This window comes from Chinchilla lanigera, unplaced genomic scaffold (genome assembly GCF_000276665.1).
Source record: "Chinchilla lanigera isolate Chin_1 unplaced genomic scaffold, ChiLan1.0 scaffold00011, whole genome shotgun sequence".
Classification (NCBI taxonomy): domain Eukaryota; kingdom Metazoa; phylum Chordata; class Mammalia; order Rodentia; family Chinchillidae; genus Chinchilla; species Chinchilla lanigera.
Window position 1 is genome coordinate 3,077,452 of NW_004955412.1, and position 26,195 is coordinate 3,103,646.

General features: G+C 39.6%; 1 long non-coding RNA gene across 3 annotated transcripts; it reads right to left on the bottom strand.

Annotated features, from left to right (window-relative positions):
* Positions 1 to 20,190: 20,190 nt before the first annotated feature.
* Positions 20,191 to 25,902, bottom strand: LOC102005912. Of its 3 annotated transcripts, XR_001232866.1 has the most exons (5): positions 25,839 to 25,902; positions 24,896 to 25,015; positions 24,680 to 24,825; positions 24,272 to 24,413; positions 20,191 to 20,710 (listed from the first exon to the last, which is right to left on the bottom strand). It is a non-coding gene; the product is annotated as an uncharacterized LOC102005912 (long non-coding RNA). The 3 variants fall into 3 exon arrangements; XR_001232867.1 differs by lacking the exon at positions 24,680 to 24,825; XR_001232865.1 differs by having other exon boundaries at positions 24,680 to 25,015.
* Between the last annotated feature and the right edge of the window lie 293 nt (positions 25,903 to 26,195).

The window sequence follows — 26,195 nt, forward strand, 5'->3', positions numbered from 1 at the left end:
TTGATTCTGAATAAAAGGGTACTGAAGACCGTAATCAGGGGTCAGTCAGTCCTAGAGGCTGCTAGCCCCCATCACAGGATTTTGGCTCTCTTGGTTTGACTTTTTTCTTACTTTTCTTACACATCTGTGGGCACCTTGTTCGGGGACTGGTTCACCCTGGACAGAGTTGAATGAGTAGTCTAACAACTGAGGAGTCAGATTAAAGTAAGAGATGTGTGATTATATGTATTGATGCACATACTTGTGATATTACCTATGACAGAAGTACATATGCACATATTACAATATACAACATGCAATTATATGCATGTTGTTTTATATATAGAGAGAAAATATATACTAAGTGGATGAGCTTTTTTAGGCAAAATTGTTTGTAGAAGTTTTAATAGTGTGATAAGTCATGAACGTGTTTGGAAGAGGAGTGAATGAAGCCAAGCTTTTACCTGTGCGACATAAACAGTGATTACAGGTTGGATGAGTTAGCTCAAGATGAAGAGAGAGTATCTTTGCTGTATGAGATTGACATACATAGAGGAAGAATGTTCCTAAATCACACTGATCCAACTTGTTTTGAAAGTCTAACCTTGGACTTTTTCATTCTATCCTTAAAACTATAAAAAAGAACATCTAATTATTAAATCTGATTGTATCCTACATACCACAGTTGCAGCAATTACAAATTAAAATTCATCCAAGCTTTACTTCAGTTCATGATGAAATCTCAGTTTCAGAGCAGGGCAGATGTTCCAGTGTACATTTGAACGAGTTTTCTTCCAGGCCCTTGTCTCTTTCTATTCTGTTAGGCTCCAACACATTCAGTGTACAATGAATATTTCATTCTTAAAAAAAAACCCAAAAAACGAGTTACCTGCATTATTAATCCACTACTCCTATGTTCTGCTCCTATGGTATACTGCCTAAAGTTTTCTTGTTTTTTTTTTATTTTTTTTCCCAGTACCGGGAATTGAACTCATGACCTTGTGCTTGACAGGCAGACGCTGTGTCAGACAGGCGCTGTGCTCCTGAGCTAAATCCCCAGCCCCTACTGCCTAAAGTTGTCAAGGAACCTATTCCAAAAGTCTTCATTGAGCTAATTTGTTAATAGCTTAAAGTCAAGTTCATTTTCTTTGCATAGGAAAGAAGTTAGAAAAACAAGAAAAGGACATGAAAACATGTACATTTATTTTTCTCAACCTATCTGAGTTTTTATACAACTCGAGAACTTTTACATCATTCCCTGGAGCATGTCATTTTTTTTTTCTCCCTCTGTGTATGTGTGTGTGCATGTTGATGTGTGTGCATGTTGGTGTGTGTGTGTCTTCATCTGACATTCCTCTAATTGTGGACTAATTTTAAAAGATGTGTGAGCTCCGGAGAATGCATTCCTGCAATTTTTCCAAATACATACTTGTCTAAGTTTCTCTCGCTCTTGTTTAGGCTTTGGAGTGTTTCTGTCATAGACCTACCTCCCTGTTCTACATTGAGTTTAGAATGTAATTGAACACTAGGGGTTTCTGGCTGCTCAGGAAAGAAACAGGGACAGCAGATAATAGAGAAGCGTTTGAAGTGGGCAGAAACGAGCAGGACAGGACGTTAGATTTAAGTTACGATTTAGGAGCATCTAAGTGTTTTATTTTTAAAATTTTTATTTGCTTTAGCCAAGGGATATTTAAGTAACTAGTTTTGGAACCTGAATTTCTTTTGTAAAAGCCTCATACCAAGAAAAACAAATAAATCATTGGGTATTTGTTCCATTCATTGAATGTGCCTCTCACATGATAATTTTGTTATCACCAAAATTTCTTTATGCTATTTAGAAAAAATAATACCAAATTATTATTTTACGAGTACTTAGGGATGGCTTCATCAGGTGAGTATCTCTCCAAAACATTCTATTATAGGAAAATCAGAAATGTTTGATAGAAATTTTGATAAAATTTTTGATAAAACATATAGGACAGATTTTTCTCGGACAGAGCTGACTCGGTGACACTTACTGTACTGGGACCTAAACCAGGCTTCACTCTTACGGATTTCCACTTGCAGGAAATAAAGAGATCATACTGAGGTAAATATCTTTGTTAGTAATGATTTTTCAGGTAAGATGAAGACTTTCAAAATCGTTCTACCGGCTGGGTGCCATCGCACCCACACACCTGTAAAGCTAGCTCTGGGAGGGTGAGGCGGGAGGATCACAGATTGGAGCCCAGCCTGGGCCTTTGAGCAGCACAGATAGACCCCTCTTTCAAAATAAAAATATAGGAGTGAATTGGGGATGTATTGCAGTGAAAAGGCTCTGGGTTCCCTCATCAGTACTGCTAAGTGAGTAAACAAGATCTGATCAAAGCGGCCCTGTCGGCCCACTCAGGGAGCCCAAGGGAGACTTGGGAGGGTGAGGTCCCCAGATTAAAGAGCGCGCATGTGCAAGACATCAGGCAGCACCAGCAGGCCGCGCGGAGCCGAGCAGAGCAGAAAGGCAGCCTGCATCTTCATTGTATAATTCTCACACAGGTTATTATCTCATATTTCCATACTTAGCCAGCGCTGTGAGCAGCACAGGCACCTTTTCCTCCGCTGAGTCGTGGTTGCATACGTGCATCCCGCTGTGCGCCTGCGCTAGACAAGCGGGGCCACGTCCTCAGGTGTCCCTAGACAGCCCCAAACTTGGAAGCAGTCTAAGTGGTTCCCCACAGGTCCTTTAGAAAATTTCTTCATTCGTAGCTGCAGAGGGGAAAGGTGCTAAGAGAAAGGAGAAACCCAAATCCAGTGTAAGATTTACTCCTTCGCCGTGGTTTGAGGTTGTTGGTAAGAGGATCAGAGGTCTCATATTCATAGGTGTTTTGAAAGCAACCTTAAACAGGCTGATAAGCCCAGCTGAATGATCTGTTTTTTTTTTTTTTAAAAGGAGCATATAATGCAGATGTGGATTTAACTACTGTCCCATTGTTCAAATAAGATTTTTGTTTGTGTTTTGATTTTTTGACGCAGGATCTGTCTATGTAGTGCAAGCTGGCCTTGAACTCACTTATATAGCCCAGGCTGGCCTCAAACTCACAGTGATCTTCCTGCCTCTGCCTCCCAAGTACTGGGGTTACAGGTGTGTGCCACCACACCTGACTCAAATAAGTTTTAAGAAATTTCCAGATCAAAGTTTTTTGCAAATTCATCTTCCTGAGCTAAAATTTTGTGTAAGAGCAGTAATGTTAATAATAATGGAGACCAGCCATTCTCAAACTACCTTAAATCACAACAATAAGGGCAGTTTGGTAAAATTTCTAAGCCCCGTCTTCCACATTTAAGACATCTTCGCTGGGTCCCAAGAATTTGCATTTAAGGCATGCTAACACTATTTGTGTGTAAGAAAATTTTGAGGACCACTGAGACAAATGGATTTAGTCATTAATCCTGTTAAACTCTGAGGCTGGTAAAGGCTCAGGGAGACTGACTGTAACTCTTAACTGCCAACAAAAGTGTTAATACGACTTCCATTGGTTACTTTGTAATATTTGAGACGTTATTCTGTAAGCAAAAGGCATTGGAATCTTACCTGTGTAGCTAATTTTAAAATATTGTCATATATGTATCCTGCATCTGTAAAGATTTCTGTAGTGTTAATCACACACGCAATATCAATTGACAAAGTACAATTAATTTTTATTTTCTATAGCTTTTCTACACTATGAAAATAGATCAGTCAGTAATTTCTAACACACCCTGAGAGGTGCGCATGGACTTTGTTATACCCAGTGCAGATATTAATATATGCCGCCCCTGTCATTGTCATTTCCTGTTTTCCTTTTCCAGGGTCTAATTTCCTCATAAGCTCCAGGGTGCACATTTAAATGTTTCCAGTCAGACTCAGACTCATTGTAGAAAAAAGTGTGCCCTGTCTGTAGTTATCTGCCTGCTTTCAATTCTGGGGCCTTAATGCATTCTGCCCATAAGCTCCATCCCATCCGTTCTAACATTGTTAGAACCCAATGGGTCTTGCCCTGAAGGGATTCTTTCACACTTACTGTTCGGCCTGGCTGCGTTTTAGCCCTCGGGCGCCCTCTGTTCCTCTGGACTGATCTCCCAGGCTGCAGTGAACGTTGCCTTTGGCTTGTCTTCCGCGGTTTCAGTTTCAAGGCCTGTGTGCTGCTCACCCCGAGGTTTCCCTGTTCAGCTTCTGTGTCAGGTTGTGAAGGCCTCGTGGCTCCGAGCACCTTCTCGCTGCAGTGTCCTGTTCACGCTTCAGTGACGTGAATGTGGACTGCTGTGTCATTGACCTGAGGTTCCGCTTAAGAACTTCAGTGTTTTCTCTTCTGATTTATTGATTTTTTACCTTAAACTTGTTTAGCGGTAAGCCCCGTAATACACATCTGATCAATAATCTAAGGTATATTCTGTTGGAGGAACTCTTTGCACAGCTGCACCATCAAAAGCAGCCAAGGTATTGATAATAAATAAAAGATGCGCACTTCTTTTACTTCAAGCAGAAATGAGCTTATTGGTAGGTATTCCGGTTGCCTAAAGCAATAAAATGAAACTGAGAACCATGTTCCAAAACATAAGGAAGATGCAGAAGGCCAATGAAAAGTAGGCAGCTGGAAGCAGCCATGTGAATACTAGTGCAAGAGCCTGATGAGAGCATTGCCAGTGGAGGTGGTAGACACTGATGCTACCGCCGAACTGCTGCACACGGATGGTAGACTCCATCACCGTGACGTTAAAATAATCGTGACAGCTTCTCCATTGGGGTGGCCAGCATCGTGTTTTATGTCCCCGGGCCTCGGATAGAAACTCCAGATTGGCAGCACTAGTTTCATGTCTGTAGTGCTGGATGCTAGGCTCCAATCAAATTCAGCAGGTTTCCGCATGTGTTCGTTTGCGGAGTGGAAGATACGATTCTGTAGCTATCCAGGCATACATAAGGACACTCATTGAATATCAGGTGTAATTCAAATTTTGTTTTCATGGAAACATTAGAATCATAGAGAATATTTACAATACCACTGTACATGGAAACAATGTCTCACATGTGCTTCTGTGGGTTTTATTTCATATTTAACTTTCAGGAAGAAGAGAAAATTTTTCTTGATATTCCCAGATGGAAAATAGTCTCATTCCTTTTTCCCCTTTTTTATGTGTACCTTTAATAATAGGGGACCTCGTTCTTAGATGAACAGAAAAGCACTTACCCCTACAGGCATGTCTAGGTATCCATAAGAATGAGACCTGTCCATATGACGGGTTGTTTGATTCAGTTATACGGGACTCAGTTATGTATTTCCTTGGATATATTTTCAAAGTAAAACTTATTATTATTGTCCAGTTTCTCATTCAGTGAAAATTTAAGTGTCCTCTTTGTCCCAGATATTACTCTACTCAATGTTAAGAATAAAATAAATTTAAAAAGATAGAGAAAAGTGCCCATTCTACTAAAACTTACCTCATAATAGGACACAGAGAGAAACACAAATATAAATATGGGTAAGAATGTTAAGAATAAAATAAATTTAAAAAGAGAAAAATGCCCATTCTACTTGAGCTTACCTCAGAATAGGACACAGAGAGAAACACAAATATAAATATGGGTATGTTACCATAAATGCTGAAGTAGCAAAAGGAGTTGGTACTTTCAAAGAAGGCAAAATAGAAATGGTTGAAATTTTAGCAAAGGTGGTGAGACAAGATGATATTTAAATATGTATTGTAAGGAAACAAGCTGTGTGGATGTAAGCGAATTATTCTGCATAGAGAAAATAGGTACAAAGATAGAGGCAGATACCTCCCTAGCTTTTGCTAAAAATATGCAGAAGGCAGAACAGGTTGAATCAGTGTCAGTTCTGAGATTTAAGAGTTGTTGAGGAAATGAAATCTGAAAAGAAGTTCAGAAATTAAAGTCTTTGTGCTTGACCATATGATGAGCTGCCCCGGAGGGATTTGATCATAAAGGTCAGAATCAGATCACCGTCAGACAGCTCGGCTTTGATTCCTAGGTGGAACATAGAGTTCAGGGAGAGCGGTCAAGAATAGAATTATGGAATAGCAAGAAGACTGGTGCTGTGCTGAAGCAGAGAGTGAGTGGGTGGTGTCACTGCAGGTGATCAGATGCTGGATACACACTGACAGTAGGATCTGAAAGTTGAACTGTCACGTTGTCCCCCTTGTGTGAGCAGCGCAGGGTACCACCAGGGAGCACGCTGGAGGGCAGACACTAGGAAGCAGGAAGAGCTTGCTCAAGGTGAAATGCAAAGGAGATGGAGCAGTGAGGGGAGGACAAGGGATTTAAAGGAAAAAATTTAAAGGAAAAATCTCAAGGGGAAAATGGAAATAGAGCTTGTGTAAGTGTGGAAGCCAGGAAGGGTTGGAGGGAGGGGAAGGAGGGGTGCAAAAAGAGAGTGAAGGTGTGTTTGTACATGTGCAGCTCTCCCACGAGGAGCGTGATCTTTACGTACTGCAAACAGGTACTCATACAGAAATAAAGGAACAAATTAAAAGCAGCTGAAAAAGAAAATACACTAGTGTCTGAAGACTTTACTTACAATTTTGATGTTAGATCAGGATAAACCCCAAGTTTCCATTCCTGGCATATGGCGTAATCCAATTTTCTCTGTGAGATACCATAAACAAGGTACATCAGGACTGGACGGAAACGTCAGAAGCTTGATTTTGATGTGCTCAGTTGGTTATAGAAAGCTAAGAGGACAAAGCAATTCAATAAATGGTTAGGTAAGTGTGAAATTCAAGGAAGACTTCCGGACTGAAAGCAGTACCCTTTTTTCATAAACACAGAAATAAATTGTTGTATCTTATTGCAGATGAAGTGCCATAAAGACAGAAAAAATTATAAAAAAAATGTTCTCACAATTTTGTCTAAGGCCACTGTGCCTTACAGAGCTAAGGGACTTGACTACACATAAAAAGCTGGATGCCAGGATTTACTTGGAGGATTCTTTGCCTCTGAAAACCCAGTGCGTTCCATTGCAGAGCTCTGCATTTTCGTCATCTTGCTTGGGCTGTCTGCACCTGCCGCATCTCCCGACTGCTCTGCTGCTTTGCTTGCTGCCCCGACCTGGCCGGTTTCCTTTACCTGCCTAAGGTCTGTCTTCACTGTCATTAGTCGGAGGTTGGCACTTCTCCAGTCATCCGAGCAAGCAGGGAAGGAAGAAGTATGAATGGGCAATGTGCCAGAGAACTCAGACAGCTAATGAGCTCAGGACTCTTCAGTCAGAACTACTGATGAGGATCGAATGGAGGTAGGGGATGAGGGGCAGTGGGGGTAGCAGGTACAAGTTTATATGTGCTTATAAATTGTTTTGTATGAATGCAGACAATTATTTGGCTTTTCTTTCCCTACCAAATTCTATTCACAAAATCGCAACAAATTGTCCTTCAAGTATCTGATAAAAATAAAATACAAATAAATGTATACGTTCAACATTATATGATTTTTAAAGTAAAAATAGTATGCTGGTCCTTAGTCCTTCATCGCCCTATCAAGCAGCTGTCTTATTCCAACTGTAATTATAAAGCTTAAACACTTCAGAGCTATTTACTACACAGTTTGGCATGCAAATGATTTAGATGAGAAAGCAAAAACATAAATGAGTGAATTTTGCACATGAGATTAAATCCACAAACTCTGACACCTTTCTAATTTCCCTAGCAATGTTGTTGACAAATTATTGTCACAGGATTTTACATTATATCCTCATAATACTGAAAATGGCAAAGAGAAGTTTCTTTATGGTATTCTCTTGACTTGATTTTGTAACTTCCATTTCCTCCACTGCCATTTAGTCCCAAATTTTAGGAATCCAGGTAGTTTCCCAAAATAATTTTCTTGATCTTCCATAAAGGCTGAAAAATCAAATTTCTTAAATAGTGAGTAGTTAAGATAAATGCCAAAGGTTTTTAGGGTCTTTGGTTTATGTGTCTGTCTCCTGTCTGTCTGCTCTGTCCCTCTTTCTGTGTCAATCTCTGTACACACAGACACGCACACACACATGAACACTTCTTCATACTAAATAAATATTTTTAGTAGTCTTGTCTTTTTTTGTTGTTGTTTTTTTCCGGTAGCGGGAATGGAACTCACTACCTTGTGATTGCCAGGCAGGTGCTGTGCCGCTGAGCTAAATCGCCAGCCCCAGTAGTCTGTTTTTTAATCCTCATATTAAATAAAATTGCCTGCCCAATTCTCTGTTTTCTAAGAATTGAAGCTTTTCTCTGTCGATAATATTAATTTGGACTATGTAAAGTGAATAAGGGCTGAGGAATCTGTCTACCCCTTTCTCGGTACTTTTCTTCCATAAGAACTTTTGTAATACAATATTAATTTAACAAACAGCAATGTATTTATACATATCAAATGTGTTGGCCCATATGTTGGTATGCGTTGTTTATCAAACACATACACAAGAAATACTGGCATAAGTGCTGTTTATTTAAGTCAGCCAGTCCTTCAAATGAGAGACTCTGGGGGTGTAGTTACTGTTTGTTTACTGTGGCCTTTTGATGAAGTGACCCTTCCTCATTCTTTTCCTTCTGTCCTGCCTCCCTTACCTTCTTACCTCCCTCCCACCCTCCCTCCATGCTTCTTTCAGAGGTACAGCACTTTTGGAGGTCATTTGGACTAAGTAGCTGGACAAGATATTTAATAATTTCAAACTTTATTATTTGATGCACTGGTAGGAGTTAATTGTTGAAATAATGGGCAGACTATATTAATACATTTTTCTTAGATTTTCTTCCATTGTCTTCCATTATCACAGAAAATGTAATCTATATTTTTACAAAAAGCCTGAACCATTGCTTAGAAAAAAATCAAATTTATTTTACCTCTGGTCTGCTCTGGCGCTGCTAGTGGAAGCTGTCTCTTTAGTGTCCGTTATTACCATGCAAAGTAATTTAAATAGATAGGTAGTATATTTCAGGAAGTTTCCCAGAACTTAATGTATACAGGCTATGAGAAGTACTTGGTTTATGATTTTGAAGTCTCAGCACGTTCTGTCTTTTGGAAACAGTTGTAGACCCCATTCAGTCCTCAGAATAGCACATGAAATGCACACACCATTACACTGTCACTAAAAGCATGAGAAGCATCCTGACGGCCAGGTGTTACTGACTTTGCTGGAACGCCCTGTTTACTGTGTGTATGCTGAATTTCCAGTCCCTCTGTTAATATTTCTATTAATATCCATGTACTGTATTTTTGCTTCCTAATAATGTCATCAGTATCAGCTCAGTTCTATTATAGTCTTTTTTTATTAAGGGATTCTCCTTACCCTTAAGGTTTGTTTTGTGCATAGGTAATAGGACAACTTTGAAGATAATTCCAGTAAAATTATTATTATTTATATGAATGCATCTTGTGATTATAATAATTGCTCTAATAAACCTAAAGGCAGAAATTAATGGCTCAGTGTGATTTTGCTCACATATGTATTTCAAATACAGTTTCATAGCGATACATTTTGTATATATCATCCATGTAGAGATTTGAATTTACATTAGAATATTGAAATTCAGTAGTAGAATTCAGTCTGCTGTGATGGTTATTTTAAATTTAATTAGGTTCAGGAATATGTAAGAGAAAAAGAGAGGTTTAAGTTTTATACCTGTCAGTATAGTTATTTAAGTACCTGTAGATAAGGTGTTGGCTGGGAAATAAACAGTCTTATTAACTGCAATAAAACAACTGCAAATTTAATACTAAGCTATTTAACATCATAAAATCATAATACAGTGCATTTGAAGAAAAACATAATTAAAATGGGAATATTTAAAAGAAATATAAACATAAAATCTGAGAGAGTTCTTCCTGTTGAAATGTAGGTTCCCATGCTCTGTAAAAAGTTGACAGAACTATCATAGTTAGAAACGTGGCTATGTCATTATTGATAATTAGCTGGTATATAATGAGATCAATCATTAGTATGACTATGATGAGGTAATAGAAGATTCCATTAGTCACAGACAGGAGGGAAAATGAGCTTGACATATGGATTTTTTTCACTGTACAGAAGCAGTGTAAGCAAGCTACTCAGACGTATAGTACAGAAAAATAGAACTCAGAATGCATGTTTTACATTACTTGAATTTTAATATTTTGCTATTATTAAAAATATATAGCCAGAATAAAACTGAACTTTCCTGTCCTCATGTTACAGTCCCCAAATGGTATTACATTGGAAAACCCAGAAAGCTCATCAGGGTACGGTATCTTCATTAAAAGCTTTTGAAGAGACAGCAAGAAAGCTGCGCTATCACAGTGTAAGGATAGTCTTGCATCTTTCTTTTATATTTTAAGGAGAATAAAAATAAAAATGATACACAATTTCAAAACAAGAGGATAGAAAATTAACAGTGGTTATTATATTGCATATTGTTATCTTGAAAGTAGTTGCTCAGATTACCAGGTACACACGCAAAATTGATCAAACAGTATATGCGCTAACTGTTCCTTTCAATAAACTGATAGAAATTAGTAGTAGAATTATCTTAGCTATCTTTATATATTTACTCAGCTAGAAAGGTATCTTTCCAATGCCTCACGCAGTATTGTTGCTGTTTAATACCTAATCACGAACCCCTCCCACCAGCCCTTTAGATGTCCTTCCGTGCACAAGATCATAATTCCATCCTAAATTTGAGATTTTTCAGCTTAACTAGCTTTGTGTGAATAGCAGTCGGGTTAAATATTCTGGGAATTGTGCAGTGCAGCACTAGCTTGTTATTTTTCTCAATACAACAACACTCTGTTACCTGATAGAGCATTCCGTGGTGGAGGAGAGCGAACGGCTATGACCATCCTCCCATCTGTCCACATTTAATTATCACCGCGGTGAAAAGTTGCTTACGCACTTTCAGAAAAGGGTTGATGGAACTCGCCTGTGTGAGAAGGGATAGCCCTCGGAGTAACAGCCTCACTCAGCCTGGTGTGTCTGCAGAGACACCGCAGCAGCCTCGGAGGTGCGGCCCGGCCCACAGGAAGGTCGGAAAGTGAGTGCAAACGAAGACTGAATCATGCAGCCAGTGCGGTGGCACGCGCCTGTGATTCCAGAGCTTGGGAGGCTGAGGCAGGAGGATCGCCGTGGGTTCCAGGCCAGCCTGGGTTTCAAAGCCAGGCTCGAGTACACAGCAAGACCTGGTGTTAAAAAAAAAAAAAAAAATCAGTTGTGCAACAGATAGGATCTTCAGGCAAACCAGTATTTTCAAATAATGGAATCATGCAGAGGATAATCTGGGACACTGGGGCAAAAATTCAGTTAGATTTAGTCGATAAACAAAATACACAATCTTTGTAAAGCCAAACTAAAAACAAAGTCAATAATTAAAATGTGTCACTCCTGATTACATTGGGCTCAGGAGAACTCTGGAAGTTTTCTTGTAACTATTGTAGATTAGGAAGAAAATTCATGACAATTGGAAGCAAATTAGCTTCTTGAAAGTAAGATCCACTTGCAGACTATGCTGATGGTTTGGGCATATTTAACTAAATGAAAAAGATTCCAGACAGCAATCAGTATTGCCGCACCCCCCGCGCAAAAAAACGAAGCCAGTGTATTTGTGAATGGAAATCCGCATAGGAGAATTGTAAGTGGGTAGCAGCAAAGCGCGGTCAGTATGTTCTTCGGACTTCTCTTCTGTCGGGACTCTTCAGGAGCACTTGGCTTCACTTGTTAGCATATGTGACAGCTCATTGCTGGAACATGACAGTTCATTCTGGATAACTGTTTTTTTTTTTTTTTTTTTTTTTTGATTTTTCTCCGGTACCGGGAACCGAACTCACGACCTTGCGCTTGCCAGGAAGGCGCTTTTGCCGCTGAGCTAAATCCCCAGCCCCCATGACGGTTCATTCTGTACACATGTCTATAACACTATTTCAGTCCAACCCTAAAATGTTAAGAGTCCATTATAAATAACACGTAGGGAGAGGAAAGAGAAACCAGAGGAAACGTGTAGGCTGAACTGTTTTTCATATGGAAAGAGCACGGGTTTTGTGAGAAAACAGTCAAAAGGCATCTGTTATCCCCGAAATAATTGAGTACCAACAAGCTGAGGCTGTTGTTTGTATATTAAAATTGAGAACAGAGTGATGGCTATGAATATCTCCATCCTTCCATCACTATTTAAATCATGAGTAAGCATCTCATAGTCTTTCAGCATCAATCTAAATTTCAACCTAAATGCTTAAAGATTAAATTTGAAAACAAATCAAAGTTCTTGATAACATTTTTTAAGGGTGTCAGTATTATTTTCATGGGCCGAGCTCAGTGGTGGAGTCCTTGCCTAGCATGCATGAGATCCTGGTTAAATCCCAGTACTGCAGGTATTTGTATAATGTCGACATTGCTTTCTATGTATGTATGTATCTTTCTAGCTACATATATATGCATGTATTTACATATATATTCTTACTAATCACATTGTGTGCAGTCAAAAAGACACTGGAAAATTTGCACTTAGTTTAGAAAGTGTTATAAAGCATGCTGCATTAGAGGGGATACTATTTATCGGTGAGCCCTGCAGTGGATTCCAGTCTCCTGGCGCCTGACAGGAAGAAAGAGCAACAGAGGAAATGGCAGAGCAGCATGGGTCTGGGAGGACCCGTTGTTGGGCAGGGAACAGAAGGCCAGGAGGCAGCCGGAGCCTTGGTTATTGTTGATCACATCTGCGTCCAGGACGATGGTGAGGGCAGTGAGTGTTTGCAGGAGCAGTCAGGGGGCTGTGTGGGCCGGTAGGAAGAGCAAAGCGTTCTTGCGAGGAGATGGGGGCATTGGGGAGACTGTAGTCCCCAGGTGCCCTGTGTCTTCAGGTCTCACCTTGCCCTGTGAGAGCCACCGTGTCAGTGGCCTCAGCGCTTCAGCTGTGACCAGAAAAGAGCAGGAAGTTTTCCATTCCAGTCGTGCTCAAAGGGCAGGACAGGGACAGCCTTGCACATCACTGGAAGTCATTTATAATTCGTGGGCCCCGACATTTCCCCCTTCCCTTTTATTTGACTGCAGAAGTGAAATCAGAACTATGTTTAGAGTCTTTTGGTTTCTAAAGTTAGGTTGAAATTAAATGTGTTAGTTTGATAATACATTTATGTAAAAAAGAAAGTTAAACCTGTAGTCTTTTCATAAAATTTCTTAGGAACATAGACATTAATGGTGACTTTCTGGAAGAGAAAACTTTTTCTTTTAGATTTGGTTTTGAAAATTAGACTTTAGGCCAGGTGTAGTGATGCATGCGTGTAATCCCAGCTCTCGGGAGGCTGAGGCAGGAGGATCCTTGTGAGTTTGAGCCTAGCCTGGGCTGCAAAGTAAGTTCAAGGCCAGACTGAACTGCATAATGAGACCCTGTCTCAAAATGACAAAAAAAAAAAAAAAAGAAACTTTAGAATTAAATTTAAAATAAAATTATAAAAGCAATATAATACTAATGTAAAGGCATTTAAAATTTTCAGTGAAATTCTTGTATTTTCCCATATAGATACAAATATAATTGCAAAGTAAGGATATGCATTATAAGAGTAGGAAGCACAGAAGATAATGGAAGATCTGTTTCACAATAGTTATGCGTAAATCTTTCCGCATTAGAGGTGTGGAATTATCCGGAGGGATGTGCAAAGCAGAGTAGCCGGAAAAGCGTGTTGTTAGGAGTAAGTTGCACTCCCAGTGAGGCGGTCGGTCTTTTGCAGCAGAGACTGGGACTGAGGGATGGAGGGAGGGAGGGAGAGGGGGGAGAAAAGGGTTAAGATGTGCAGTGTATGTGCGCCAGCGCCCCGCAAGGAGTGAACATTACGTTCTGCAAAATTATAACAGTAAAACACATTTTCTCACAAAGGATGAAAGACAGAACTTCAAAATCTAGAAAGGAGCGTAAAGGACAGAAATGACAGACTTAAAAACACCAAGGAATCTGAAAACCAACCATGAACTGTAGAACATGAGTATGTCCTCAGGGTTCCTTTGTCTGTAAAGACAAATGAGGGGCGTTAGTGTTGGGCGCTGTCAGTAACAGTGATACTTACAGGTGCCCTTATGTTCAGGAGTGTTTACAAAGTCGTTTTATCGCAAAGCTTTAAGGAACATTTACACGTTAGACAACCATACCACCTATGCGGATTCATAGAAAACCTAGACCGCTTTAGGCCCGACTCGTGCTTGATGTGGTAGCATAAGAAGAGAGAAAAGCTTCATTAAGATGGGGTCACGTTATAAAATACACATTTCACACCTAATTTTAAATTCATGATTTTGAACTCAGTACAATTTTTTGCTATGACCTTAGTTTTGTTTCTGAAATCTAATCAACATTTTATTATATCTCATTTTCTCAGTGGTTTTCATAAATTAGTGTGCATAAAACTATGAGAACGTATGTATTACTCATTAAAGATAGATGTGGATACAATATGTGCAAGACACCTTTTTTGCTAACATTTACTTTAAATAGCCTTTATTGCGGATATTGAATACGGATGGTATTGGAAAAGGTATCACTCAAGGTACAAGAATAAAATCCGAGGGTTTCTCCATTAAATACGTGTGGACATTTTCCAGTCTTTGCAGCTGCAATGGTTTTAGAAAGCCTGACTTCGAAAAAAGTGCCACATGTGGAAAAAGCACATTACTTTGTGTTACAAAAAGGCAGTCTCTCCAGGATATGTGCCGTGCACTGAAACGCGCGCTGTGGCAGCGGTGAGCCTGTGGTGCTGTGAGCTGACCATGGGACCCTGAGTGTTGCTTAGCCTCTGAAATGCAGCGTGCCTTCAGGCTGAGGACACGCCTTTTACCCGCTGCTCCCAAGCAGTCATTGAGCACAGCAAGAATTGCGAGGCAAGCCAGGTGCTGGGAAGCACAGTCCTTCTGGAATAGTGACTTGGCTCCGCGGTTCTCATTTGCTTTGGAAACGTTCTTAGAACTGCACAGCAGTCTAAGGTCTTGCATGCCGTTTACTTTCTTTGCTCGTTTCTGCGCAGAATCAGATCCTTCTATCAGCCTGACGGTGCTGCAAACCTCCACTTCGGTATTATTTTCATCACAGGCATTTTTCTGGGAAAATCACTTGCACATCAAATTCTGTCTTGTCGTTTGCTTCGTCAAGGATCCAAGAGACACAGAAATTATTCTGTTCTCTTTGGAATTTCATGAGGAGAGGTACTTAGAAGTTTCCTACAGATTTTTAATTTAGCTCTGAAAAACATCCTTTCTTTTCAAAATGCTGGGCGTGTACAGTCAGAAAACGTATCATTTCATGGTGAGCAGAGCCTACTGTAGCTCAAGAGAGCCCCACATTTTCATTTTCCATCTCTTTAAAAATGCATTGTCTTCCTCAAATATTGACAGCTCCTCGTGTGGAGACGTGCAAGGAAAACAGTGTGAACTAAACAAAAGGGGAAACCTTCCTTAGAAGTCTGAGAATAGAAGGATCAGCTCAAGTGTCGTCCTTGTCCTTCAGGTACAGAAGTGCACATGGGGTACGAAGCAAATGTGAGGAAGTGTCACATCAAGGAGGGCAGAGCGGTACAGGAAGGAGGTATTTAGAGTAGTCAGTAGGAGTAGAGTAAACGTTGGAAAGCTTTACACTACATGAAATCATCTTTGGAAAAGCATCACAATGTTAAGATTTCAGTATCCACCTCTGTCAAAGAAGGTTATATTAGAACATCTATAATGCGCAGTATACAATCTATTTCTAAGATTCTGTGACTCGTTAGTTGCTTACATATACAACGCTTAGTGTACGCTTACATTTTGTTAAGCTCGTATATACAAATCTCCTTCAAGGAGAACAGAGAGGCAGTAAATAATGCACTCAATACTCTGAAAAGGTCTGCCAGAGTGTGATGGGACACAGAACAGAAACTTTTCATTCCCTTGCGTGAGAAGGCTCCAGAAAGGCATTTCGGATGAGGGAGTTCACAGGTAGAGCCGAGACACCAGTTCAGTTCCTGTCGGCGTGGGACAGGGGAAGACGCGTCCGGCTAGCAGCTGGCTCAGGGGTGTTAGAATGTACGGAGAAGAGCCTAACAGAGATTAGACAACGCACGCTCTGTCAACGGATGCGCGTGGAGCGCGGTGTGAGGGGCCGGCCCTTGGGATATGGTGGATTTTATCCTCAAAGCCACGAAGAGCCAGGGAAAAATTTCACTAAAAGAAGCTACATGGTGACTTTTGGCTTTCAGAAGTGCCACTTTGGATGTGATAAATCAGAGTTGTGTGAGGACAAAGCAGATAAATTCATTAGAAATCTATCAGAAATAATGCAGTTCCTAATACGGTTGATGGCAGTTTGGATAAATAAAAATTAGACAAAAGGCACGAGGGAGGGTTTCTGTTTCTGCAGGTCGCAGCGTGCTTTTGTTAAAGTCTGATGTGCTGAAGCACCTGTGGTTTGCAGTGCACGGAAGAGCAACGCCTGTGACGCCTTGCCTGCGTCCCTACTCCTGTCAGTGCTGGTTCCAGCGCCGGACATCTTGCCCACGTGCCTGGCCCTCTGCGTGGTAGTCCGCAGTCATTTATTCTCACCCAGATTGGAGAGCAGGACTGAGGAGCTGACGTGCGTGAGGGCTACTGCTCTGCTTACTTGAAAATTATTGGTGTGGAATGATTGAATAGAAAACTGAGTTTTGCAGAGTTAATGCTCCAGAAATTAGGTGGGTTTTTTTTTCTCTTCCCAATTGGCTTGGATTATGCAGCTACTTCTCAATTCCTTCAAAGGTATTATTTTGAAATTTTCTCTGAAACGGTCTGTCTCTTAGAAATGAAGCAGACTTGGGGTGATGAGGAGGGTGAGAAATACATGAACCTTAAGCGGGGTTAGGTGAGGAAGCGCGGATGAAAGGTGGGTGAAACAGTAAGCCTGCAAGTCGAGGGCAAGTGCGCCGTCCTCTCGTTGTCGCTGAGTTTCCCGTGGAGTGGTTGTACTGCTGGAAACCTGGACATCCTGTGTTCTGTTACCCGCTTCCTGGTGACCGCGCTGTACCCTGCTTGTTAGTTTAGCTTCCGGGGAATAGTTACTGCGTGTTTCTGTGCGTACAGCCGCAGCAGCCCACATGGATACCTGGAGTGTCAGGTACTCAGTAAACACCTGTTTTAACAAACACAACTCAGTTGCTTATTATCTTTTAAAAGAGTTGGTTAATCTGAAAATGGCCTCTCATACATAGCAGTTTCTTTGCCTTTTGTTAGTGTATGTGTGCAGTACGTCACAGTCACGTTCATTGGTGGGACTGGTACGCAGCTCTGCCGTACCCTCATCATTTCTGACCCCGTTACGCCTTCCCCTGTCTCCATCCTACCCTTTCCCTCTGTTTCATCTCCAGCGTGTCTGCCTTTTTCATGTGCATCTCTTTTGTTTAACTCTTCATGTTTGTGCGTTAGGTTTCTCATGTAACAGAATGTATGACATTTTTAATACTGTGCCTGGCTGACTTCACACTGAATCAGTCCATTTGCATTCCTGTTTTTTATTCTTTAATTTTACTTGTTATTCAGGAATTACCATAAACCTTACCAACGACTTTGCTTTCAGCAGATTCCTACTCATACCTGCGCTCTGCTTAGAGCCCTGCGATGGGTCAGTGGGGTTAAAGCCCTGCCCTGATGCAGAGAGCCCTGTCCGGTGCTCACTGTGACCTAGGAAGTTTACATTTGTAATCCCATGGGAAAGTTATTTGAATTCTAGTGAGTGAATTCCAGTCTACCACTTCTAGTGCAACCGATGGAGGGAATAGACACTAAGGCATATTTGTAGATGCGGGGAGCCAGGGGTTCCTAAGTCCAGCCACAGTGATGGCTGTGGGGAGCAAAGGCCTCGATCCAGAGCCGAACATGGATTTTATTAATTCCTGAAGAAAGGAGTGGCTTGAGGATGAGTGACTCAGAATAGCGGGAAATAGGTGAGTGCTGTGAGCTGGGCTAGGTAGGAGGCCTGAAATCACCTCTGCCATATGCCGAGAGAAGGATCTGCAGAAAGAGTGATCTGCACGACGCAGTTGAGGTGGTATCTAATGCTTTGGGGCCCATGCTTCAGCTCTGATGTGTAACCTTTTAAGCCCCGGGAAGTCAGAGCGCCTATGTGGAGGCTGGATCCCAGCCTGCAGCGTGGGGCACTGGCTGTTCATCCCACCTCCTCCCGGCTCGCACATGGAACGAAGGGGTGTCTAGGGAAACACGGCCTGATGCCTTGGGAGACCACACCAGCACCTCAGCACCACCAATATGCATGGGTTACAGCCGGTTGAAGGGATAAGGGATCGTGCTAGCCAGCTCTGTACATAAGAATACATGGAAATAGGGCCGGGTTCATCCAAAAAGACGATTGCTCCTCCTTCACGGAGAGTGACCCGGGTGGCCCTCCATATCCTGAGGCCTGCTTCAGCAGGGAAGGATTTAATTAGTCACTTCCTCAGGTGTAGGGTGCCCGGCACTGTGTTCTGCCCTCCCCTGCCGTCCAGGCACTCCAGGCTTCCTTGCAGCAGCGCAGCAGGGGAGCTGGCTTCTTGAGGAGCACTTCGTCCCACTGGCATAAAAATGTCTCCCTCAACAGCAGCCCTGGCTGTCTTTGGGCGGTGTCTTCCCCTAACTTCAGACTGGGTTTATTTAACACCAGAATCTTTCTCCAATCACTTACTATTCAAGTTGTGTATGTCGTGGTGTCAAACTTCCAGTTCAGCCTAGAGTGTGTCAGAAAGGAGTTGCTCAGATGTCCAGAGTGCTTTAAGTAAAAACTACGGAAATGCTAATTAGAGTGCCAATGAGAAATTAAAATCTGATTCTGAAACTGTTCACATGGATCACCTGGAAATCTCCCCAGAATGGAGACCTGATGCAGTGAGTTTGGGAGGGGTGCTGACGTCCTGCAGATCACAGAGCAGACTCCCCTTGCTGGCTTTGGGTCACGCTGTAAGTAGCACGACTTGGAATACGCCGCGCATGAGGCACACTGTGCGAGGCTGATCTCAGGGCTGTGTCTGGGGCCCTGTCGGTGCCTCACGAAAGCCTGTCACCTTTGCATTTGCATGTGTGGATACTGCAGCTCTCAGAGCATTAAACTTGTGCTGAAGAGCACTCTACTAGTTGACTGCAAATAGGTGATTGAATCGGCCTGTTGGTGTCCAGATGTGTTATTTTTCTATTACAGAAAGTCTCCTAACCTATCACTCTGAACAACTGATTGCTGAGGGTGATTAGGATTCAAATCTATAACATCATGAAATTATACATTCACTGGAAATGTCACAGAGGCCATAAAACTAAAACAAATGGTTACATAAAGGAAAAAAAAAAGAAAATGAAAATCAATGGAATTTTACGCATAGTGTGTTGACCAAGAAAGACTTTAATCGATTATTTTTTCCTGTGAATTTTATAAATACTGCAGCAAAAGCTACAATTTCTGAAAGCTGAACTACATATAATCTTAAATTTATCACGAGAGAATTGTGCACTGACCTCAATATTTGAGAGAGTAGTTATATTGTATTTTTATTTTATAGAGTTTAAAATAAGTATTACTTAAATCAGTGGACTTGTTTATGCATTGGAGTGCAATAAACAATATTTTACTATTTCTAAGTGAAACCAATTTTTAGGATTAATTTTAGTGTCATTTGTTCAACATAGATGAACTAAATTCTTTAGAGAACATAATTATCAAAATTGGCACAATGAGAAATAAGGCCTCTTGATGCTCCTGTATTTGTTTCAAAAAGGAAATTGTTTATCAAAGATCTTTCCTTAATGGAAATTTGAGGCTGAGATGGTTTCTTCAGTGAATTATATAAAAAATTTAAAGGACAAATAATACAATTTTTAAAAACTCAGAAAACATTTAACAAATGAGATAAACACTTGTGTATAACCCCATATAAACATGAATAGGTGGCAGAATTAATGAATAATGATAGAAAATAAAGATGATCATCTATTATAGAGTCCCAGGATGAGTACGAAGGTGGGGTGGGAGAGCTTCCAATAGTGAAGGTATTGATTGGGTGGTTGCAAAATGATATACACCTTTTCCATAAGTGTAGGATATACAAATTTTCACAGGTCAAATATCTTTAAGATGAAAATAATAAATAAGCAAGTAAATAAATCCATCCCTGTTTCTTATACCAGTCACTTGCATATCAAATTAATAGATTGATACCAGAATTTTTGGAAAAGATGTTGTTTTTGCACATATCAATTGAATAATAAAAATAGCAACTACTGCTAACACGTTTAATGATGAAATTGTGGTTTACATAAAATCTAGTTTTTTGCCATGATTACTTTGAAGGGGACCATGCGTATTGGGACAGAAGAGTTTCACATGTTTATTTGACTTACTTTGTTATCAGAGCTAAGATTGTGTTTTTCACTCTTCTTTAATCTTTTCATGTTTAAGAATTTTACTTGTTCTTCATTTAAGTGCTGATCTTTCCAGAGTAGGTAGAAAATATGTTACGTTGCCTCTTACTGCATGCTTACTGTGTCTTTCTCCATTGCACTTTGATGCACTGAAGTTGAATCTCCACCATCATATAGTTTTTGCAAAAGACCCATTCCAGTCTTTAGACTCCAGTGTGATTTTCAAAGTTGGTTGAGGGTGCAATTCACTGCCACAAACATTTCTTGAAATTCCATTCTGTGACAGGAAAGGCTTGATGAATTCAAAGGTAAAGAAGGCACATGTCTCAAGGCACAGTGCTCTTACATTACAGTATGTCTGGGGAACTAAGATACTTCTGTGGACCAAAATATTTGCAGTGTTGGAAAAGGAAGTAGCATTTAAAGTACAGTAAAGACACTAATTTTCTTGCTGTGTAACATGATGTACACATAAAAACAAAAACTAAATCCTCTCAGTCTATGTTCAGAACAAACACTTTTATATGTAGGAGAGAGAGATGGAAAATCAGTTATAGATTCTAAATCCTCATGAATTTTTCATTAATTTTACAACATCTCTAGCAACGTACCAGTAAAAAGGAAATTTGTTCTGTTTCTTTAATAATATCCTTGAAAATCATGTTTTTTCTCTAACCAAATTGATAAAATTATCTTAACTTAGTCAGTCAAGTGTCTAAACATTTATGATTTGTGTATTTCCCTGATACGAATCTGAAATAAGGTAATATCATTTTTAGTATACATAAACAGGGAGTTTTAAAAGCATATATACAAGTAACTAGAAGAGAAATTGGATCAAAAACATATTAAGCAATTGATCAAAATAGAAGTTGTGTAGATACTATTTTTTAATTTTAGATCTGTCTTAAGGAAAAGTAGATTTATGTTTGGTCATAATCTACATTTGGAAATAAATGTTGGTAAAACAAATCAAAGGGAACATAAAATTGAAAAGAACATTTCAATCTGAGTCTAGCTCAAAGCTATGAAAATATAAAAGCAAAATTGCAGTAATATTCCCTCTTCCATTACCAAAGGAACCTTTCTTGTTTCCTATCTCCTATAAATATTATTTACTTAACAGCTTTATTATCTTCATTTTATTTAATGCATACTGACAACTATTCAGGGAATTGTCATAAAATACTGTATGATCAGAAAGTAAAATTCTGGTTAAGGAATGAAAGTGTACTGGGACAGTATATTTGTTCATAAATTTAAGATTGATGTTTTGTGCATAAGGTATTTGCTTTGAAGAGTTTTCTATATCCACCTTCCCAAAATTAAAACGAAATAAGTACAATCGTTAAGAGGAACTGTTGCAACAAAACTTATGAGTTCTGACTTCTGATGTATTGGCATTGGAATTACATAACATGTCATTTAGTGAACTATAACTGTCATATACTTGACTTTAATTATATGATTTGGTTTTTTTTGTTGTTTGTTTTCTTTTCCAGTACCGGGAATCGAACTCAACAATGTCATGCTTGCCAGGCAGGCTAAATCCTCAGCCCCTAATTATAGGATTTGGATCAGCTTACTTATTTAAAATAAAGAGTAATTGAGAACAAGTTTTCCTTTAGCAGAAAATGTGTTTACTTAACATCCCCAAATATATAGATAAGAAATTATTAAATAAATTCACACATACACATTCTTTTTTTAAAGAGTAATAAATGATAGATAAAATTTGAATATTTCAAATAATAATCTTAGTTAATCCAACTTCCCAAGCATAATATATACATCGAGTTTTAAAAATAGATTGTTATCTCACTGCCATTAGATGGACATATTTTCAAATTTAAAAAGGAATTTTGATTCTGCTGTAGAATGATGCATGACTTACAGAAAATTATTCTGATATTTTCCAAGAAAGATGCAGCATTTAGTTTGTTTTGTACTTAGAACACCAATCTTGTTCATGAGGAGCTCCTCAGAGGGTGTATAAGAGATTAAGGAAGGAAAGAGAAAAAGAGTATTTTCTGTATTAATTTCTGTATTTCTGTATTAATCAGGGAAAAATAGCTCAGGGATTGGAAGTTATAGCCCCCGCTGTGTTTTTTTAACTGCTTTAAACTGTCTGTAATTTCCTCCTCTTCCCTAAGTATTGATTACTTTGTTATTTCCTTGTTTTCAACCGAACAAGTCATGCATTTTTCACACATCACCGGTTAGAACTGAGTCACCTGCGGCTGTGCTGCCCGTGTGCAGTTTGTTTGCCTGTGGCTCGCCGGAGATAGGGTGAGCTGCGCGAGTACCTTGCATTCCCTGAAAACCTAAGTGATGGCGCTGAGTTTGTGGAGTCCTCCGTGGCATACCTGAGCCTCACATTCAGGGATTTTGAAGAAAGCATTGGGATATTTTGCTGCTTTCACACCGTTACCGTAGGTTTAACAAATGATCAAAATTTAAAATAAAAGTTATTTGATATATTGTGCCGGGGCAAAAAGTAATTGCAGCACAGTGCTACTGGCCTTTTTATAGTACAGGCAGTGATGATTTTCTTTTTACTAAAACACTAGGCTGTGTATCTTCAATAACACTACTGCAGACAAATAGTTATTTATGATGATAGTTTCCAAACAGTGAATAAGACTCCATGGATTCTGGGAGCATTTAGTTTGTTTATCTCAGTGATCCTTGGATATATATATATATATATATATATATATATATATATATATATATATATTTTAAAAATCTCTAATTTTGGAACTCAAAATTCGGATGATCAAATTCTTATGTGTAATTTTGGTGATAATGCTACGTGGGAACTGTGGAATGTAAACATTGTCAAAGTGTCCCCAAGCTTGATCTTTTGTTTTAGTAAAACTTCAATGTGTTTTCTGTTTGTCTTCACTAATATAACTGCAACTTTAATTCAGTTGTCAACTGGTGATTTACAAATGATCCTTACTTATAAAAGTAAACAGTAAAGTGGATGTTAATATTGTTTTTATTCCAGTTTTCTTACTAAGTTCATGCCTACTTAGTGACTCCCAACCACATACATTTTTGGTTCTTAAGAGAGAAAAAAAGTTGTGGATGAGTAACTGACTTTTAAATTTTATCTCATCGTGAGCATACTCCTTCAAGAAAGAAATATGGAATTGCAGTTTTAATTCTGATTAACTATAATTTGTGTGCCCGTAAATTTAGGTAAGACTATGTTCTTCCATGTTTTTGGAGAATTTCTGTTCAGAGAATCTGTTTCTTACATCCTGAGCTCCAGGAAAATAGAATGTTGAGGAGCCAGATAAACAGGTATATTCCTAATACTCACTCTGACGACAAAAATTAAATTATTTAATAAAGAGGAAATACTGTATAAATATTTCCTAAATGTTCTTCCGACTCGATCCAGATAGATAGATAACACAGACAATACATACAAAATTGGAGTGTGGTGTCTATAATATAGACATCACAGTTTTAGATTTTATGGTTGGAAAAAAAAGTGAAACAGTGTACAGTGACCATAGTACCTATCCCAAGAATCAGAAAGTTTAAAATGAGTAGCTTCTTGCAAATTCTAGACTATGTTCCTTGACAGTATAAATGACCTCACAATTTAATTGAAGAGCAAATACAGAATACAAATGTTTTGATGTATTTATTGCCTACTTTCCCATATTAATTTATGAGAGTTCTTTCCTTCCTGGAAGTTATCCTTGAGCAGAATATATTAACTTCAGGTCCTTGAAGTTGTTATCCTGTTTCACACTTCTCTGCCTTTGCATATCCTATCTTTTCTGGCCGTAAAGCCCTCAATCGCCCTTGCCAACGTGGCGAACTCCAGCTCGTCCTTTCAGATGTAGCTCAGAGGTTCTGACTGCTTCCAGACAGATCAGACTCTTACCTCTTTTCTGCCACCACTGCCCCGAACATACCTGCATCCCAGCCTTTGCAGAAATGAACAGGTTGCTTTACTCAATTTCGGTTTCTTCTCGCCTGGAGCTGTTCCTGCACAGGAAGGGAGCACTGTTATGCTGTATATCCTCCGTTGCTATTGTTGGTCCTGAGACGTACATGCTGAACGATGCAAAGCAAATAACACAGTTACTTTCTAAAACACTAGATAAATATTTTACTTTATGTTACATTATGCATTAGTGCTCATACGTGTTGTGAAAATTCGTAGAGGGCGGAGAAAATCAAAGGCGGTTGCATGCATCCTAAAATTATGTAGGCGGTGGATTTCAAGTTCTTCTAGGCATGTTTTAAAGGAAACCTGAAGCATTGCGGTGAAGGGAGCGTGATGACTGACAGGGGCGGGAATGCCGTATCCTGTTACGTACTTCCTGTGACGTTCCTGGCAGCGAATAGCCACCGGGAGAGTGTTCGTCAGGGCGGCGTAGCTGCAACATTGAGGTTCGTTTCATCCTGCTGGCCTTCCAGTCACTTCGTACGTATGACACAGTGTTACGGCTCATTGCGTCAGGTGCTGTCAGCGGAAGGGAATGGTTTTCCCATTGCTTTTTCCCTTCATGGTGAAGTACGATTTGCAGACTTACCTCAGCAGAACTCCCTTAACTGACGTGGGCAGGGTACAACTGTCATCAGATTTGGAACGTGATTAACATAACCAGCAATTTTCATATGTATTTTACGTCACACTGCAAGGGGTTAGGATTCTGTGAAAAGAACAAAGCAGAAGAGACCACTATTTAATGTCAGCCAGCGGTTTCTTTACCAGTACTTTGAGAAAAATAGAAGTTCTAAGCATGTTGGGAAGAGTTTAGATAGCCGTGGAGAAGTCATGCAACAGGAAGTAAGAACGCTTTGAATATAGTGGAAACAAGCCTAGTTTTGACACAGGCCGATTTTCTTTGGAGACAGCTGCACCTTTAGGATTTGCTACAAGCTGTTCTAAGCTATTAGGAAATCAGTATTCTTTGTATGTGTATCTGTGCGCATATATTTCTCAATGCTGTGGAGTACATCGTGAAACAGAAATTATTTTCCAAATGTATATGCAGTCCTTTGAAGTGTAAATATAAATGCGTGTAATTGTTTTTAGGTATTTCCAAACAAAACAGTCCGTTGCACTTTGCCTTTCCAACGACTCTAACATGTTCTTTTTCATTTCTCAATAAAATGGAAAGGCTGACTTTTCAAAGAAATAAATCTCTTTCTTGCTATCTTCAATGCGTTTAGTGCTTTTTATTGAGTGCAGACCTTGAGAATTAACTGTGAAGGTACGGCCTCATTCATTTAACAAAGAAATATCCTTACTTCAGGAAACGTAAAGCATCGCGAGAAATGGAGAAAACATGTCTCCGTTTCTTCCATCCAAGCTCGCAGGATTTAATGACGCTCCCTACATTTGTCCAGGAAACTATGTCCCCTTCATTTTCATTGTTTCAATTAATCTGTAGCCAAAGGAAAATGCAGGAGACGCGTTTCTCAGAAGTTCCGACATCGTATCTACACGGTGATCTCAGGATGACATCATACCTTATTGATCCTTCTCACAGCAGACTGAGCGCAGCCACTCTCAGGTGCTGCGCTGGGGCTTTCAGTCCGTTTGCACTTGCTGAGAAATTGTACCCGTTTTAAAAACCAAGTTTCCGTAAAGTTTTCAGTGAACTTCTGTGTTCAGAAAGTCAGTAAACACAAAAGTATTTTTAAAAAATGTATGAGGTTCAACATGAAAATTATTACACTAAGTCAGTCGGTTTGGAAGTAGGTGGTGTTATCAATTACAAAGGAATTGTTTTCGATTGAACAGTTTGAGATGAATAATTGTTATCTTACAAAGCCAGTCTCTTTTCCTTTCTTTTCTTTCTTTGTCATACATCCAAATTCATTCAT